Source organism: Balaenoptera acutorostrata, chromosome 17, assembly GCF_949987535.1.
Source record: "Balaenoptera acutorostrata chromosome 17, mBalAcu1.1, whole genome shotgun sequence".
Taxonomy (NCBI): domain Eukaryota; kingdom Metazoa; phylum Chordata; class Mammalia; order Artiodactyla; family Balaenopteridae; genus Balaenoptera; species Balaenoptera acutorostrata.
The window spans coordinates 32,019,899-32,034,262 of record NC_080080.1 but is presented as its reverse complement, the minus strand read 5'-3'; the positions used below and the strand labels follow the sequence as shown (position 1 = coordinate 32,034,262).

At 36.3% G+C, this 14,364-nt stretch overlaps 1 protein-coding gene across 2 annotated transcripts in view; it reads left to right on the top strand.

The window, feature by feature from the left end:
- ZFPM2 (zinc finger protein, FOG family member 2) overlaps positions 1-14,364 on the top strand; it is a 465,108-nt gene that overhangs the window by 88,558 nt on the left and 362,186 nt on the right. The gene's annotated exons all lie outside the window — the stretch shown is intronic.

Below are 14,364 nucleotides of genomic sequence, written 5' to 3'. Positions count from 1 at the left end.
CTGGTAGCATCTTTAGGATTCTCTATGTATAGTATCATGTCATCTTCAAATAGTGACAGCTTTACTTCTTCTTTTCCGATTTGGATTCCTTTTATTTCTTTGTCTTCTCTGATTGCTGTGGCTAAAACTTCCAAAGCTATGTTGAATAATAGTGGTGAGAGTGGACAACTTTGTCTTGTTCCTGATCTTAGAGGACATGGTTTCAGTTTTTCACCATTGAGAACGATGTTGGCTGTGGATTTATCATATGTGGCCTTTATTATGTTGATGTAAGTTCCCTCTATGCCTACTTTCTGGATGGTTTTTATCATAAATGGGTGTAGAATTTTGTCGAAAGCTTTTTCTGCATCTATTGAGATGATCATATGGTTTTTCTCCTTCAGTTTGTTAATATGGTGTATCACATTGATTGATTCACATATATTGAAGAATCCTTGCATTCCTGGGATAAAACCAGTTGATCATGGTGTATGATCCTTTTAAGGTGCTGTTGGATTCTGTTTGCTAGTGTTTTGCTGAGGATTTTTGCATCTATATTCATCAGTGATATTGGCCTGTAGTTTTCTTTCTTTGTGACATCTTTGTCTGGTTTTGGTACCAGGGTGATTGTGGCCTTGTAGAATGAGTTTCGGAGTGTTCCTCCCTCTGCTATATTTTGGAAGAGTTTGACAAGGATAGGTGTTAGCTCTCCTCTAAATGTTTGATAGAATTCGCCTGTGAAGCCATCTGGTCCTGGGCTTTTGCTTGTTGGAAGATTTTTAATCACAGTTTCAATTTCAGTGCTTGTGATTGGTCTGTTTAAATTTTCTATTTCCTCCTGGTCCAGTCTCGGCAGGTTGTGCTTTTCTAAGAATTTGTCCATTTCTTCCAGGTTGTCCATTTTGTTGGCATATAGTTGCTTGTAGTAATCTCTCATGATCCTTTGTATTTCTGCAGTGTCAGTTGTTACTTCTCCTTTTTCATTTCTAATTCTATTGATCTGAGTCTTCTCCCTTTTTTTCTTGATGAGTCTGGCTAATGGTTTATCAGTTTTGTTTATCTTCTCAAGGAAACAGCTTTTAGTTTTATGGATCTTTGCCATTGTTTCCTTCATTTTTTTTTCATTTATTTCTGATCTGATCTTTATGATTTCTTTCCTTCTGCTAACTTTGGGGTTTTTTTGTTCTTCTTTCTGTAATTGCTTTAAGTGTCTGGTTAGGTTGTTTATTTGAGATGTTTCCTGTTTCTTGAGGTAGGATTGTATTGCTATTAACTTCCCTCTTAGAACTGCTTTTTCTGCATCCCATAGGTTTTGTGTCCTCGTGTTTTCATTGTCATTTGTTCTAGGTATTTTTTGACTTCCTCTTTGATTTCTTCAGTGATCTCTTGGTTGTTTAGTAGTGTATTTAGTGTATTGTTTAGCCTCCATGTGTTTGTGTTTTTTACAGAGTATTTTTCCTGTAATTGATATCTTGTCTCATAGCGTTGTGGTTGGAAAAGATACTTGATACGATTTCAATTTTCTTAAATTTACCAAGGCTTGATTTGTGACTCAAGGTATGATCTGTCCTGGAGAATGTTCCACGAGCACTTGAGAAGAAAGTGTATTCTGTTGTTCTTGGATGGAATGTCCTATAAATATCAATTAAATCCATCCTGTTTAATGTATCATTTAAAGTTTGTGTTTCCTTATTTATTTTCATTTTGGATGATCGGTCCATTGGTGAAAGTGGGGTGTTAAAGTCCCCTACTATGATTGTATTACTGTCGAGTTCCCTGTTTATGGCTGTTAGCATTTGCCTTATATATTGAGGTGCTCCTATGTTGGGTGCATAAATATTTGCAATTGTTATATCTTCTTCTTGGATTGATCCCTTGATCATTATGTAGTGTCCTTCTTTGTCTCTTGTTAATAGTCTTTATTTTAAAGTCTATTTTGTCTGATATGAGAATTGCTACTCCAGCGTTGTTTTGATTTCCATTTACAGGGAATATGTTTTTCCATCCCTTCACTTTCAGTCTGTATGTGTCCCTAGGTCTGAAGTGGGTCTCTTGTAGGCAGCATAAATACAGGTCTTGTTTTTGTATCCATTCCACCAGTCTATGTCTTTTGGTTGGAGCATTTAATCCATTTACATTTAAGGTAGTTATTGATATGTATGTTCCTATTACCATTTTCTTAATTGTTTTGGCTTTGTTATTGTAGGTCTTTTCCTTCTCTTGTGTTTCCTGCCTAGAGAAGTTCCTTTAGGATTTGTTGTAAAGCTGGTTTGGTGGTGCTGAATTCTCTTAGCTTTTGCTTGTCTGTAAATGTTTTAATTTCTCTGTCGAATCTGAATGAGATCCTTGCTGGGTAGAGAAATCTTGGTTGTAGGTATTTCCCCTTCATCACTTTAGATACCTCCTGCCACTCCCTTCTGGCTTGCAGAGTTTCTGCTGAAAGATCAGCTGTGAACCTTATGGGGATTCCCTTGTATGTTATTTGTAGTTTTTCCCTTGCTGTTTTTAATATTTTTTCTTTGTATTTAATTTTTTATAGTTTGATTAATATGTGTCTTGGCATGTTTCACCTTGGATTTATCCTGTATGGGACTCTCTGCGCTTCCTGGACTCGATTGACTATTTCCTTTCCCATATTAGGAAAGTTTTCAACTGTAATCTCTTCAAATATTTTCTCAGTCCCTTTCTTTTTCTCTTCTTCTTCTGGGACCCCTATAATTCGAATGTTGGTGCATTTAATGTTGTCCCAGAGGTCTCTAAGACTGTCCTCAATTCTTTTCATTCTTTTTTCTTTATTCTGCTCTGTGGTAGTTATTTCCACTCTTTTATCTTCCAGGTCACTTATCCATTCTTCTGTCTCAGTTATTCTGCTATTGATTCCTTCTAGAGGATTTTAATTTCATTTACTGTGCTGTTCATCATTGTTTGTTTGCTCTTTAGTTCTAGTTCCTTGTGAAATGTTTCTTGTATTTTCTCCATTCTATTTCCAAGATTTTGGATCATCTTTACTATCATACTCTGAATTCTTTTTCAGGTAGACTGACTATTTCCTCTTCATTTGTTTGGTGTGATGGTCTTTTACCTTGGTGCTTCATCTGTTGTGTGTTTCTCTGTCTTCTCATTTTGCTTAACTTACTGTGTTTGGGGTCTCCTTTTCACAGGCTGCAGGTTTGTATTTCCCGTTGTCTTTTGGTGTCTGTTCGCAGTGGCTAAATTTGCTTCAGTGTGGTGTGTAGGCTTCCTGGTGGAGGGGACTGTTGCCTGTGTTCTGGTGGATGAGGCTGGATCGTGTCTTTCTGGTGGGCAGGGTCGTGTCTGGTGGTGTGTTTTGGGGTGTCTGTGCACTTATTATTACTTCAGGCACCCTCTCTCTAATGGGTGGGGTTGTGTTCCTGTCTCGCTAGTTGTTTGGCATAGGGTGTCCAGCACTGTAGCTTGCTGGTCGTTGAGTGGAGCTGGGTCTTCACGTTGAGATGGAGATCTCTGGGAGAGCTTTTGCCATTTGATATTACATGGAGCTGGGAGGTCTCTGGTGGACCAGTGTCCTGAACTCGGCCCTCCCATCTCAGAGGAACAGGCCTGACACCCGGCCAGAAGACCAAGGCCCTGTCAGCCACATGGCTCAGAAGAAAAGGGAGAAAAAAAGAAAGAAAGAAAGAAAAAAAATAGAATAAAATAAAATAAAGTTATTAAAATAAAAATTTTAATAATTATTAAAAATATAAGAAAGAAATTAAAAAGAAAGAAAGAAGAGGACAACCAAACCAAAAAACAAATCCACCAATGATAACAAGTGCTAAAAACTGTACAAAAAAAAAAACAATGGACAGACAGAACCCTAGGACATATGGTAAAACAAAGGTGTACAGACAAAATCACACAAAGAAAGATACACATACACACTCACAAAAGAGAAAAAGGAAAAATATATATATATTTATATATAAAAAAAAGAGCAACCAAATCAATTAACAAATCTATCCATGATAATAAACTCTAAATACTAAATTAAGATAAACATAAAACCAGAAACAAATTAGATGCAGAAAGCAAACCCCAAGTCTGCAGTTGCTCCCAAAGTCCATTGCCTCAATTTTGGGATGATTTGTTGTCTATTCAGGTATTCCAGAGATGCAGGGTACATCAAGTTGATTGTGGAGATTTAATCCTCTGCTCCTGAGGCTGCTGGGAGAGATTTCCCTTTCTCTTCTTTGTTCACACAGCTCCTGGGGTTCAGCTTTGGATTTGGACCTGCCTCTGTGTGTAGGTTGCCTGAGGGCGTCTGTTCCCCACCCAGACAGGACAGGGTTAACGTCGCAGCTGATTAGGTGGCTCTGGCTCCCTCAGGCCGGGGGGAGGGAGGGGTACGGGGCGAGCCTGTGGCGGCCAAGGCTGACCTGACGTTGCAACAGCCTGAGGCATGCTGTGTGTTCTCCCGGGGAAGTTGTCCCTGGATCATGGGACCCTGGCAGTGGTGGGTTGCATAGGGTCCCGGGAGGGGAGGTGTGGATAGTGACCTGTGCTTGCACACAGGCTTCTTGGTGGCTGCAGCAGCAGCCTTAGCATCTCATGCCTGTCTCTGGTGTCCGCGCTGATAGCTGTGGCCCATGCCCATCTCTGGAGCTCGTTTAGGTGGTGGTGCTCTGAATCCTCTCTCCTCACGCACCCGGAAACAATGGTCTCTTGCCAATTAGGCAGGTCCAGAGTTTTTCCCAGCCTCCCTCCCAGCTAGCTGTGGCACACTAGCCCCCTTCAGGCTGTGTTCACACAGCCAACCCCAGTCCCCTTCCTGGGATCCAACCTCCGAAGCCTGAGCCTCAGCTCCCAGCCCTGACCTGCCCCGGCATCTGAGCAGACAAGCCTCTCGGGCTGGTGAGTGCTGGTCAGCACCGATCCTCTGTGTGGGAGTCTCTTAGCTTTGCCCTCTGCACCCCTGTTGCTGCACTCTCCTCCGTGTCTCTGAAGCCCGCCCCCCGCCCCCCCCCGCCCCATCTCTGCCAGTGAAGGGGCTTCCTAGTGTGTGGAAACTTTTCCTCCTTCACAGCTCTCTCCCAGAAGTTCAGGTCCTGTCCCTATTCTTTTGTCTCTGTTTTTTGCTTTTTTCTTTTGCCCTACCCAGGTACATGGGGAGTTACCAGCATTCAGTAGGTGTTCTGTAGGAGTTGTTCCACATGTAGATGTATTTCTGATGTATTTGTTGGGAGGAAGGTGATCTCCATGTCTTACTCCTCCACCATCTTGAAGCAAGATATTTATTCTTTTTAACAGTTCATTAATTCTGGAGCCCTTCTAGTTGCACAGAAGTGCAAGTATGAGAAACGGAGATTTGGGGCAGCCATTTCTAGGGACACCAAGTGGTAGTTTTTTAGTGTCTGATCTTACATTTAGGTCTTTAATCCATTTTGAGTTTATTTTTGTGTATGGTGTTAGGGAGTGTTCTAATTTCATTCTTTTACATGTAGCTGTCCAGTTTTCCCAGCACCACTTATTGAAGAGGCTGGCTTTTCTCCATTGTATGTTCTTGTCTCTATCGTAAATTAGGTGACCATATGTGCGTGGGTTTATCTCTGGGCATTCTATCCTGTACCATTGACGTATATTTCTGGTTTTGTGCCACTACCATACTGTCTTGGTTATTGTAGCTTTGTGGTATAGTTTGAAGTTGGGGAGTCTGATTCCATGGAGCCTGTGTTAATTGCAAAATAGTATACTGTTTCTATTAAATGATAACAAAAAATATAATTTGTACTGTTACAAAGTAACTTCTAGCATTTATATTCCTGCATTGTTGTTCTCAAACTTGAGCATGCATCAGAATCACCTGCAGGGTTTGTTAAAACACAGATTGATGTACCTCACCCTCAGAGTTTCTGAAATCAGATCTGGGGTGGAGTCTGACAATTAATTTTGAATCTCTACCAAGTTCTCTGGTGACGTTAATGTTGCTGGTCCAGGGATGACATTTAGAGAACCACTGTTTGCTGTCAAACTGTAGTCAGACAGTGAAATCAGGCATCATTTTGAGAGCAGTTATTTTATAAAATGTGTTTTTAGAAGGTTCAGTCAGTAATTAATTGCACATGTAAAGAATCATTTTAATAAAGCAGGGTCAGAAAGGGTGTTATTAAACTGAAGGAATAAGTAGAGGGAAATTGATCTATGTGATGAGGTGGGGGTTATCAGATTCAAATTTTATTAAGAAGAAAAAAAAAGTTTATATATACAGTGACCAAAACCTGATGCAAATATTTTTATTGATTTTTCTCTTGTAATTAAAAAAATTCCCCCAAATCTTTGCGGTGATATTTTTCCTTTATTTCCTGCATGTAGCCATATGCTTGCTGTATATTTTCATAAGACACAGATATGTTGCTTATGAGACAAATGCATACTGAATGTTTTTAAGGACCATATTGATTCATCTTTGCCTTATGAAATTGTTTAAGAAATTAGTAATCAGAATCCTTTGTTTAGTATCTGTTGTTTGGCTAGTGCTTTTGTTGTTATTGTGGAGTTTTAAAAAAATCAATATATACATTGTCTTTGATTTGCTCTAGAAAGAGAAAGAAATATATATCCATTCTAGAGTCAGAAGACTACAGGCTCCCTTTTCCCCCTATTTTTCATATCTCCATTTAAATAAGATAATCTATAAAAGATAACATCTCTTTTACTTATACTAATTTAATTTTGTTATATAACTATGTAGGATATTATTAACTAGTTTTGCAGAATTTAGTTTGTTAGATAAGAATACTAGCTATATTTTGATGGTGCTTTGAAGTTTCTAAAGAAAATGGATGTTTTTTCTTGTACGTCTATAAAATTATGTTTTGATTAATTCACCTAAAATATTTATCACCCACATATCATATCTAAGAGGTTCCATGGATAGGTTCAAATCCTTTTTTTTCTTACTGATAGTGCTTTTAAAAATCTAATGTACTGTATTCATATTCTGGGTAATACCTGATGTTTTGTTGTGACAGCAGGATTCACTTTGGGGAAATTTTTCTGCTTGCCTGATTCCACGTCCCCCAGAAAACTTCTGGCAGGCTGTGGGTAGATGGCACCTGATTTGAACAACCATGAAAGGACTGATAGCGGAATAAACTTCCTCCAACAGTATATGGGATAGGCTAAAAACTTCGGGTTTTTCCATAGGGGAAAAACCCAAATGAACTTTTTGGTCAACCTAATAATTAGTAATAATTAAAGCTATGCATCTAGACCTTTTAAAATAATTGACCTAGTATTATCCTCCTTGATTTGGTCTTCAATTTTTTTTTTTAATTTTTTAAATTTATTTATTTATTTATTTATTTATTTATTTATTTATTTATTTATTTATTTTTGGCTGTGTTGGGTCTTCGTTTCTGTGCGAGGGCTTTCTCTAGTTGCGGCGAGTGGGGGCCACTCTTCATTGCGGTGCGCGGGCCTCTCACTGTCGCGGCCTCTCTTGTTGCGGAGCACAGGCTCCAGACGCACAGGCTCAGTAGTTGTGGCTCATGGGCCTAGTTGCTCCGCAGCATGTGGGATCTTCCCAGACCAGGGCTCGAACCCATGTCCCCTGCATTGGCAGGCGGATTCTCAACCACTGCGCCACCAGGGAAGCCTGGTCTTCAATTTTATGACAATTAAATTCAACTAAAAAATTCTTATTTGAATAACTATGAATTAAATGACATGGTTAAATGCTAGGTACCATACTTGCTCCTTCCCGTCACAAATGGAGGTAAGATAGAATTATATCAGAGGAAAAAGAAAAATGTACAAATAACTGGAATTTAAGATATCTAAGAAGCCTTTCCTGCCCTCCTTATGTTAAAATTGAGTATCTTTTTTAAAAAAATAAATTGCATGCATTATATGCATAAAGTTTGTCTCCTTCACCCAGTTATCCGCTCACTTCCGGCTGGGGCCATCCACCTTGTTTGTATACTGCTATTAACCCAGCACCCAACACAATGCCTGCCACGTGCTTCACCCTCAGTAAATATTGGTTAGATGAATAACAAATGAATAAATACATGAATACATGAAAGTCTCATAAAGAGAGCAAAATAATATACCAGACTTTCATCTATTGTACTTATTACCAATTAAGGGCATTTTATGATTGAAATACATCACAATCATAAGAAATATATAGTTTTAGTAATGAATATACTTTCATGTTTCTTTATGATAGAGTTACCGTCTTCAGTAAGCTTTATGGGGCTCTGGACTGAGACCTGATTACAAAATATGTGGATTTCAATGACATCTCTGTCACTGACTTCCTGGGTCAACGCACAAGGCACTTATTAATGAACTGATTTTTTTCAATGCCTGAGAGTAAATTAGTCATTAGAGATTCTGGTTCAAATTTATCTGGATTTTTTCATCTGACTTTGTTTTTCCTGTGATGTCAATGTTTACTACGTAAGATTAGTTGCTGCTTGCTGGGTTTGCATATGTTCTAAGCAAAATTATTTTATTGTTAGCATTATTCACTTAATTTGAAAGTTCCCAAAACAAAGCATTTCAGGGGAAAGAAATTAAAGAATTTAAAGTGTTCTCAGATTTACATATAAGAAGTGTTAATACTGCCATCTAATAAAAATTGCCAAAAACCTTGTAGCAAAGAATATTACTCTGTTTTTATAAAATCAAAGAGTTCATTTTTTCCCCTAAAGAAACAACTTGAACAAAACCTGACCCTCTTCTCTTCTTTTTACAATGGAGTATGGTCAAATTGAACCCTCCATTAAAAATTCTCTAATATCTTTTTTTTGCATTAACATTTCAAAACTCAATTTAAATATTCACAGATCTCATTTTTAATAAACTTAACAAATTCAGGTAATTTCCTTCAACTTTATAGATTGAAGGACAGCAGTTGGTACAGATATAAAAAAGATGCACAGCTATGAGCAAAGCCCCAAATCAATTATATATAAGAAATAACCTAACACATGGAAAGAAATTAATCAAAAAGAAGAATTTCTACCATGTGATTCTCTGGTCTGCTACCTGCAGGCAACAAATGCAAATGAAAAAAAATCAACATTCTTCTGGCAGATAAGAGAAAAATTAATAAAAATGTTTCCTTCCTACTAGATCCCCTGATGCAACTATTGTTAAAAGTGAGTGACTGCAGGAAGAACTTGCTCGTTTAAAATACTACGTTTTTATACTACAGAAATAAGGTTTTATTCTTGCTGTTAAGCTCAATTACATGAGTGAGTATGGATTTGCACTGTCCAAAGAGCATCCCTCTTCCCTGCCCCTTGTCATTAAATGGCTCTGTGGGATATGCATGAGACAAATGTAATAGGAACCAAGTGAGTAGCATTTTGAGGTGTGCCTACAGGATAATTATGATTTATTAGGAATCTGAGCATAGCAGCTGAAAACTCTAAGAGAGGAACTACTGGGAGCTTGAAAATATGCCCCAGATAAAGTTAGTAAAAAGATGTTAGTACTCTAAAGATAGAAATGTTCCTACTCCATAATGAGATGGAGAAGGATGCATTTTTGTGTTTTCTGCTTTTTAATTTAGAGTTGCATTTTTATTTTCCATTTCTAATTGAACAAACAGGCCATATTTGTACAGAACATATGAAACTAATAATCTTTCCTGTTAGAAAGGTTTTATGTTTTGTGTTTTATGAATACCATCCTGAAATTAACAAAGATATATGAGGCTAGAATACAGAGGATTTGGTAACAAGATATCCAATTTAAATATTAGTCTACTGCTGCATTTCTATCACATGTAGAGAATGTAACATAAGTTTAGAATGGAAAATTCTATATCAACTCTCTCTTACCTATCAACTAACATACAGCATACCTGTATAGAGTTTTGACATATTTGTGTATTACATATTAAACGTAAACCAGAATTTATCTATTCCTAGTTTATATTTTCATTTTTACTTTTTGAAAGGTAGCATTACATGATAAATGTGGCCCAATTATTATGTAATAATTAAAGCATGGTATATATTATTGCTTAAATTGTCAGATTTGGAGATCTCTATTGTTTTATATATATTAGAAGGTTTTACATACCTTCTTATTCCTTTATCTGAGTGGATCTTTTGCAAACAACTTTCAAGGAGCACAAAACAGGAGCTGGCAACTTGGAGACAATACACCATTTTCATTTTCATTAATTCATTAATATTTCGAGAAATTTATTTCATCACACGTATTCTTTGTTCTGTACATGAGTAAAATAATTTAATAAAATTCTTTGATGTAAGTTTTAATATTAATAATACTATCAGATATAAAAAATGATCTGAAATGGCATACCTTAAGAAGCACCAGAACAAAAATGTGTGGGAATATTTGTGTATTTTTGGAGGAAATTCACCTAGCAGAATTTCTGAGCACACTGTGATGGATTATTGCAATTATTGGGAATGATAATATTTTAATTCGACTTTCTTCCCACCTGTCAGTTGCAATCAAGGCTGCCCAGTATTCTGAAACAGTCTCATTTTGCTAGGTGGCTAGTCTTGTGCAGCCTCTAGAATGCTCAGAATATTAATGCATGGAGAGGAGACTGAATGCTCTCTATAGTTTCCATTGTGGCAAAGTGTTTGTCTTGTTTTAATCAAAAGGCATGCAAAACCTAACTAAAATAATTTATAATGAATTAATGCCAGTGAGTGCTTAAGAGAAAGAAACCCTTTTTGGGGTTATTGCATCAGAACCATAGAATTTGGCATTTCTTTCCCTTCCTCATACTTGACGACGTATATTAATTCTGTAGGATTTAATTTCTTTCTTGGGTGCCTCATTCTGAAGTGCTTTGAATTTATATGAACAAAGACAGTCTGACATTTAAGTGAGGGTTAGGCTAGTTTATAGTAAGCTACCAAGGTAGGAAGTTTTTTATCAAGACAACATACATTGAAAGACATGTATATTTGATTTAATATTTATGATGTTGGTCTTTATCATTTTTTGCATATCCTCCTTGTATTGCTTATTTTAATTCCCTTTTCTTTTAATCCTTATATATCTCCTATATTTTTTCACTAGACAAAATATAGGAGATATATTTTGTGTTTGTTTGTTTTGTCGTCTAGCTCTTCTTCCAGTGGTTTTGGATGGGTTTCAGGGATTTCTTTAACCATCTGAAATCATAGCAATAATTTTCTCATAAATTTATTTATCTGGGGAGTAGATACTCCTCAAAGATAAATTAATTTATCTGGGAAGTGCTTCTTAACCATACAAATCCAATTCTTCAGTGATTATGCTACCTTTGTATAGGGTAGGACTACTTAATCTTGAACGTTCCTTTTGTCCTTTACCAACTCCAGATCACTGAAACAACCACCAGATGAAAAATTCTCCCACAAGTAGGCTCAGCTTTTGCAATATCGCTTTTGGTACTGGATAACTAAGGCTTTATTGCACATTGGGAGGGTGATCGGTATTGTCAGGTGTTGTGAATCTGCATGACACTTCTTAGCTTCAGCTTTATCTTTGGGGGGCAGAAGTAGCTGTGGTCAATTCAAATGGTTCCTGAGTACCCAGTTGTCTCCCTTTCTGAAAACAGAAGCATTACTTTGCACCCACCAGAATCTTCCAGTAATCTGTATTATTCATCCCGTATAAAAGATGCCTCTACATTCTGAGAGATGATTAACAGCGTTATGGGCCCGACGTACAGCATCATTGTATTCATAGCTTTAGGCTGTACAGCTAATTATTAGCATTTTTAAAATCAGGTAAATATTTATATATATAAACATTGACTATTCATTCTCGCGAGTGTGTTTGAATATCTATAAATCAAAGGCAATTGAAGAGCTGAAATTCAGATTTCCTTACACTTGCCTGCCAAGTGGCCTCAATCAAAAGTAATTTTCTCCATGAGGGCACATAGAGCTCAGTCGTAAGCCTTTTCTGAGTAGATATTATTATTTGTGTCAAATTACGTGTGGTGATTTTTCTGAAGTGGACTTCTGTGCCCACTAATCCATACACAGGAGGTTCCTTCATTCCCTCCTTCATTGGTGCTATTAATTGTACTTGTGCTTCAAGTGTCTCTTACCTTTTAAAATGTTAGTTTATAGCCACCGATTATCTGTAAGGTTTCCAGTTAAAGAAACATGCAATATAGAGAGTAGGGTGAGATCTAATCTTAAACCATAAATACTATACATTTTAAGAGAAATCTTTTTTGCCAGAGCCTGATTTGATAGCATGGCTAAAGAAATGGTTAGACATTTTAAAGTACAGTACATTATATCAATCTGACACGTGCTTTGGGAGCAATTATTAAATCACCTTTCTCTAGCCTGTTCTAAATATTGACAATGAGATCTCATGTATTTTGAACAATGAGCTCAATAATTTTTTTACCTTTTATTTGGGATTTTGTAGTTTGTTTTTGAAAATAAGTGCTTCTTTTCAATTACATGCTTTGAATTTCAAATCGATAGCCAACATAAAATAAAACAGCCCCTGGAATACAGACTACTATACTGTCAATTAAGATCTTATAATCTTTGATAAAAAGTTATATGTGATATACAAGCCTTTTTTGACATGTGTGTATATGTGAATGGCTTAGTTAGACTTTTATTAAGTCTATATCAATGCTTTGTGGGTTTATTTTCTTTCAGATTTTCACATGAGATTTTCCATTTAATTTCTAATGAAGTTTTAATTTAATATTATACTGTTGGAGCCAACTCGTTAAGTCAGAATATTTTAAATAATTGTTCAGTTACCTACCTCACTGGGTTATTTTAAAGATTATATAAGAAAGTGCTTTGAAAGTCCTACATGAGACACTAATGAGACAGTCTAGGTGTCTTCTTTTGACCAAACTTTTTATTAAAATTTTGGCTTGAACAAAATAAAAACATGGAAGATATTTTATTTTATTCCTCGTTAGACTCGCAATTAATAATTAGAATTATTCAGATAACTGTTTTAGTGATTGCAATCTTTTACCTTATTACTATTTTATATGTTCCTTGCATGTCTTGCTACTTGACATAATTGTTTTAAAAGGTGAAAGATTATAAATTACTTGAAATAATGAATGAGAGAGAAAACCTAATATGAGATCCATGGTTTTGAATGTGGTTTGTGTTAAAACAGAATCTATGGTTTTTTAACGCTCCACCTGGAGTGGAAAAAAAACCCCAACCCATTACCAGAGTGTTTGGAATTAGGACATTCTTTCTTCCTTAACATTTGTTATTTTGGAGAAAAGAAGAAAAAATAAATTTTAAAAAGCACAAAGAAACTCTGTAAGAATTTTTTCTTGGATGTCCCTTAATTTCTATCCAAAGCAACTAATTCTCTCCATGAAAATGTGTCATGTGAATTCCGCCCTTTGGGAACTGGCTTTTGGGAAAACAGCCCATATATCACTGTGCTGTATGTACCTATTCCTGTTTGCTCACACATATGTGAAGATTGTAATAAATTCACTATTTTAAATTATTTATAAAATTTCTGCTTTGGTCCTGAAAATTTCCTAGCACATTTCCAAGAAGTAAGAGAAAGAGACTGCCTAAGCCTTTTAAGTATTTAGCCTGTCTGATGAGACTGCTGACATGAGTGACAATTAGTACAAATTACCATAATTGTGTTCTTTGGAAGAAATGCTACAGTGCTTCTTTAGGAGCAAATGTGGGCTTCCGCTTAGTAAAATGAGTCGGATACTTTGATTCTTCTGGGCAGTCGGAAATTCACAATCGGTAGTGTGGTATTCCCACGTTGTCCACTTCAGATCCATCTCAACAACTATAGCCCTCCCTTTCCTTTCAATGAAATAGGTCCATTAATGTAATGCACCTCACTCTCATTCACTCTAAGGAAGTTGTATTTTTATTACAGAAAAAGTATCACATAAATACAAATTACATTTTTTCATTAGAAAACTACTTTTCATTTCAGAAAAAATTCAATTAATCATGAACAGGGTTATGCTTTCATCAGGGAGAGAAATATGTAATTTTTCTTCAAGCCTCAAACACATATAATGAAATCTTTTCTTGGAATCCACTCTTAAGATGGATTTTTTAAAGTATAGACTTTATTAAAATCTCAGTTCAATTAAAATGCATTCAATTACTCTAAATCTTTATTAAAATCTCAGGTAAAATTGTACAACAGTGTAAAAGAGACTTGTACTCTTTACCAGGCAGTTAATTCTAACAAATGAACATAAAGTGCACAGTTTTGCTCTTTAGGAGAGAATAAAAGAACAAGCTTTGGGCTTCGAGTTGGGGGTGGGGAAGGATGGGAGATGGAGGTTGCTTTCTGTGTAGTAACTTCAGGACCTGGTTTCCTTCCACTTCTTATCATAGGTCAACATTACTTGTTGATATGGATGTGACATTATCTTGTGTGAGTACC